Source organism: Nomascus leucogenys, chromosome X (genome assembly GCF_006542625.1).
Source record: "Nomascus leucogenys isolate Asia chromosome X, Asia_NLE_v1, whole genome shotgun sequence".
Taxonomy (NCBI): Eukaryota; Metazoa; Chordata; class Mammalia; order Primates; family Hylobatidae; genus Nomascus; species Nomascus leucogenys.
In genome coordinates, this window is record NC_044406.1 from 96,076,720 (window position 1) to 96,082,719 (window position 6,000).

The following is a 6,000-nucleotide window of genomic DNA, read 5'->3' on the forward strand; positions in this document are numbered from 1 at the left end:
GAAGAAATGTTTCATAAAGTTCAGTACATACTCATGATAAAAAGTCTTGGCAAACTGGAAAAAATAACTTTCTTAATGTGGTAAAGATTATCTACTAAAGACAAAAACAAAACAAGACCAACAGCAAAGTTTATTCTTCATAGGGAAGTGGTGGAAGCATTTTGTTCAAATAAGAAACATGACACGGATGCCTTCAGTCACTGTTTCTATTCAACATTATACTGGAGGATCAAGTCAGTAAAGTAAAATAAGAAAAAGAAATTAACTCGATGGCCCGGGTTGGTGGCTCACGCCTGTAATCCCAGCACTTTGAGGTCAGGAGTTCAAGACCAGCCTGGCCAACATGGTGAAACCCTGTCTCTACTAAAAATAAAACAAATTAGCCAGGTGTTGTAGCATGCACCTGTAATCCCAGCTACTCAGGAGGTTGAGGTAGAAGAATAGCTTGAACCTGGGAGGCAGAGGTTGCAGTGAGCAGAGATCACGCCACTGCACTCCAGCCTGGGTGACAAAGCAAGACTCTTAAAAAAAGAAAGAAGAAAGAAAGAAGGAGAGAAAGAGAAAGAAAGAAGAAATTAACTGTATGCATTAGACAGGAATAAACTAAGACATAATTATTTGTAGATAATACAACCGTCTTCATTAAAACAACCCTAAACAATTTGCAAGTGAGTATAAATTATAAGAGATTGAGCAAGATGACCTGCTATAAAAGTAATATTCAAAAATCGTTTGCATCTCTATGTCAGCACCAAATAATTAGAAAATTGATATTTTAAAGAAACACTATTTACAATAGCAATGAAAACTACAAGGTACCTATGTCACAGGATCCTTAGGGTGTCACTTTGCCAGCAGGAAACCTCTGTGGCCGGTGGCGCCTTCTGCCTGAGTATTACTCATGCCCACTGGGTTTGTTCCCCCCACTTTGCCCAGCAGACTGGAGTGGACTTGTGCTACCAGCCTGGATCCCACACCTGCCAAGGGCAAGCCAGGCACGGAGCAGTGACGGGTGTGTGGGCAAGCAAGCACTGGGTCTGGCCACTGTACACAGCCAGGCATTCTCGCTGCTACAGCGCGATGGGTAGCTCAAGGTGCCTGCACAGGTGCTGGCTCCATATGAGGCTGCACATGGACCAGATGTACTGCATGCGGCTTCCGCTGTGAGCATCTGCATCTGGATGAGGGGAATGCAGTGACACCATGAAGCTTAGAGATGTCAGGAACTGCAGAGCCCCAACAGAGGTGTCACAGCACTGGTTTGGGGAGTCCCTAGGTCTAGGCTCCTCAAAGATGCTGCAGCTCTTCTCTCCTTCTCATTGCCTGCAACATGGTGAGTGGCGGGTGCTGTGTTTCAGCCCTGTTGGTGTTACAGCTCTTTCAGTCCTGCCATTAGGTGGGTCCCGAGTTCTTGTTCCACATCCAGGAAGAATTGAGGTACATGGAAAACTGGAGGGTGAGCAAGGCAGAGAGGCGTTTCACTGAGCAACAGAACAGCTCTCAGGCAACCCACAGTGGGTAGCTCCTTTATGAAAGCAAGTCATCCTGATGTCTGTTCAAGTCTGGCTGAGTCTGGGGGTTTTTATGGGCTTGGAAGGGAGGAAGTGCAGCCTGATTGGTCCATGGGCAGCCATGGGTGGCCAGGAAAAAGTACCATAAGTTCTCACTCTGGTCTTCAGATTCCACCAGGAACTGACAGCCCAGTCCCCATGCTTCATGCCCTCCCTGGCTTGAAGGTGGGGCTTCACTGAGGACCCACGCTGTTCCGCCCAGGAGACTGTCTGCCTCCTGACACCATCCACATGCCATCCACAGTGCCCAGGCTGTTTATGGCAAGGGGCACCTGCAGGCTGGTGCTGAGCTGCCCTCAACAGCCCCCCACCCACCTCCCTCTTGTTCTCATTGGCACCCAAAGTCCAAAGAGGGCTGAGGTGGCAGGGGGCTGGCATGTCAGCACTGCCCCAAGTGCACACACACCCAGCCAGGTCGCAATAGTGCTGGGGCTCGGCCACAACTTTGCTCTGCACCAGAGCAGGCACTGGGAGTGGGCAGAGGCCAGACAGCAGGAGCAGGCACTTCCGAGCCTGCAGGGGCAGGGGCTTCCTGGGCCCTAAAGAGTACAGGGATGCCTGGGTCCAAAGCCACAGCTGGGAGGCTGCAGCTGTGCCTGGGAATGCGGGGCTCCCACTCAGACAACTTGGTAGGAGGCAGTACTCCTGCCTGTTCCTGGATCTCACCAGCCCCACAGAACACGCAACCCAACCCGTGCCTCCCCTGCTGCAGCCAGCATCTTCGCAGCAGCCACTGCACATGGGCTGCTGCTGCCATCACCTAGGACTAAATTTAACAAAACAGTGTAAGATTCAATCAAGAAGAGTAAATAACTTTATAAAAAGATATTAATAAGCTCTAAATAAATGTGACAATGTATCATGTTCATAATTAGGCACACTCAATACCAATTCTTCTCAAATTAATCTCTAGAGTCAGTGAAATTTCAATTCAAATTTCAACAGGGCTTTTCATTGAATTTGGCAACAAAATTTTAAAATTTATATAGGAGAACAGAGTGCCAAGAATAGTGAAGACTATTACTGAAAGAAAAAGAATCAAGTAGGGAGATTTGCCTGAACAAATAATGAGACTTAATATAAAGCCATAGGGGCATATGTTCTCAGGACCTCCGTCATGGAAAAAAAAAAGCTACAGTAAATAAGACAATATGCTATTGAGGCCAGGGTTGATCAATGGACTAATGGAACAAAATGGGGGCTCAGAAATAGATACATAAATATATGCAACTGTGACATATCAGAGAGGTGACATTGCAGATCATTGAGGAAGGAGTGACTATTCAATAACTGATTCTGGGACAGATGATTATCCATATGCCAAAAATAATTAGATCCCTATTATACACCATACATAAAATAAAGTCCAGATGGACTGAAGACTTAAATGTGAAAAGCAAAATTTTTAAACTTTTAGAAGAAAACATAAGAGAATATCTTGCTGACTTTAATGTAGTAAAAGATTTTTTGAACAAGGCTGAAAAAGCACTAACCATAAAAATAAAGACTGACTAATTAGACTACATTAACATTTTGAATTTCTGTTTGACAAAAGGCATCATAAAGAAAATGGAGAGACAAGCTACAAACATGGAGGAGGTATTTACAACATATACAACCAAAAAACGATTCCTATCCAAAAATATAAATATAAATAATTCCTACAGATTTTTTTAAATGTAAAAATGGGCATAGGCCATGAACATTCATTTTACAGAAGAAACACAAATGGTCAATAAGCATATGAAAAGATGCCAAACTTCATGAATAATCAGGAAAATGCAAATTAAGAACACAAGGAGACAATACTTTATGCCTATGGAAAAAATTAACATGTCTGATAATACCAAATGTTGATGAGGATGCGGATCAATAGGAACTCATACATTGCAGGTGTGATTGTCAATGGGTACAACCACTTTGGGAAACAATTTGCCTTTATATTTGCATACCCTGCAATCCAGTAATTTTACTCCTTGGACTGTTCTCTTGCACATGTGCACCAGGAGTCAAAAACAAGAATATTCAAAGAAGTACTGTTCATAATAGCAAATATTTGGTGGCAAACAGATGTTCATAAACAAGAAAATGGATTAATATATTATGAAATATCATGTGGTAGTAAAAATATAATACAGTTACATTAAGCAACATGGATGGTGTGGATAAATCCTAGAAACATTATGTTCCAGACAAAAGAAATCCAAGAAAACCATATGCAGTAGAATATCATTTTTATAAACCTCATAAATATTATTTAGACATTCACACTTATGTAATAAAGCTATTCCTTAAGGCACGGGTACAATAAACACAAAATTCAGGATACTAGTTACCTCTGGGTTTAGGGAAAGAGTAGGATGGGATAAGCAAGTACGAATTATTAAGTGTTTGAAATGGTTTGGCTGTGTTCCCACCCAGATCTTATCTTGAATTGTACTCCTGTACTTCCCACATGTTGTGAGAGGGACCCAGTGGGAGATAATTTAGACCATGGGGGCAGTTTCTCCCATACTGTTCTCATAGTAGTGAATAAGTCTCATGAGATTTGATGGTTTTATCAGGGGTTTCTGCTTTTGCATCTTCCTCAATTTCTCTTGCCACAGCCATTGAAAATTCAGGACATAGGCGTGGGCAAGGACTTCATGTCTAAAACACCAAAAGCAATGGCAACAAAAGCCAAAATTGACAAATGGGATCTCATTAAACTAAAGAGCTTCTGCACAGCAAAAGAAACTACCATCAGAGTGAACAGGCAACCTACAGAATGGGAGAAAATTTTTGCAACCTACTCATCTGACAAAGGGCTAATATCCAGAATCTACAATGAACTCAAACAAATTTACAAGAAAAAAACAAACAACCCCATCAAAAGGTGGGCAAAGGACATGAACAGACACTTCTCAAAAGAAGACATTTATGCAGCCAAAAAACACATGAAGAAATGCTCATCATCACTGGCCATCAGAGAAATGCAAATCAAAACCACAGTGAGATACCATCTCACACCAGTTAGAATGGCCATCATTAAAAAAACAGGAAACAACAGGTGCCGGAGAGGATGTGGAGAAATAGGAACACTTTTACACTGTTGGTGGGACTGTAAACTAGTTCAACCATTGTGGAAGTCAGTGTGGTGATTCCTCAGGGATCTAGAACTAGAAATACCATTTGACCCAGCCATCCCATTACTGGGTATATACCCAAAGGGCTATAAATCATGCTGCTATAAAGACACATGCACACGTATGTTTATTGCGGCACTATTCACAATAGCAAAGAGTTGGAACCAACCCAAATGTCCAACAACGATAGACTGGATTAAGAAAATGTGGCACATATACACCGTGGAATACTATGCAGCCATAAAAAAATGATGAGTTCGTGTCCTTTGTAGGGACATGGATGAAACTGGAAAGCATCATTCTCAGCAAACTATCGCAAGGACAAAAAACCAAACACCGCATGTTCTCACTCATAGGTGGGAATTGAACAATGAGAACTCATGGACACAGGAAGGGGAACATCACATTCCAGGGACTGTTGTGGGGTCGGGGGAGGGGGGAGGGACAGCATTAGGAGATATACCTAATGCTAAATGACGAGTTAATGGGTGCAGGAAATCAACATGGCACATGGATACATATGTAACAAACCTGCACATTGTGCACATGTACCCTAAAACCTAAAGTATAATAAAAAAAAAAAAAAAAAGAAAATTGCCTTTTGCCTCCCGCCATGATTCTGAGGCCTCCCCAGACATGTGGAACTGTAAGTCCAATTATACCTCTTTCTATTCCCAGTCTCAGGTATGTCCTTATCAACAGCGTGAAAACGGACTAATACAGTGTTCTATTTCATGAATGGCATTGTGAATTCACTGATACTCATATTATTATGCATTTTAATATATATATGTTACATAGTTTTACATATCAAATAATATATTTAAAGAGATAAAAATTAAAAGTGTGAAGAATAAAATAATTCATATTTCAATATGTATATAGGTGGTTATGATTACACTAAAGAAATATTGAAGTATTGAGTTATTTATGCCTTTATGTCAAAGAAAACATGAATGTAGCAGCCACAGATGCAGACTGATAAGATTTGTGGTTTTGTCAACTCAAATAAGATGACTAATCAGTGTTGTGTTTTTCCAAAATGGTAAATAATTCTTGGTAAAATTGCAAACAAAACACAACAAGATTTTCTCTCATTTTACATGGTAGTTATATTATTGGAAAATTCAGTATATATATATTAAAACCTTTTAAAAGCTACTTCATGTTTGTATTTAACACAGAGTTAGGTTCTGGACTCAGATAATTATAATCAGGTTTCATACCCTGCAGGGTGCAGGTGGAAAACTCCCAGCTTTTCTGTGACTTGGGCGCTTATTTGAATGAGCTCATAAGAGAGGCTT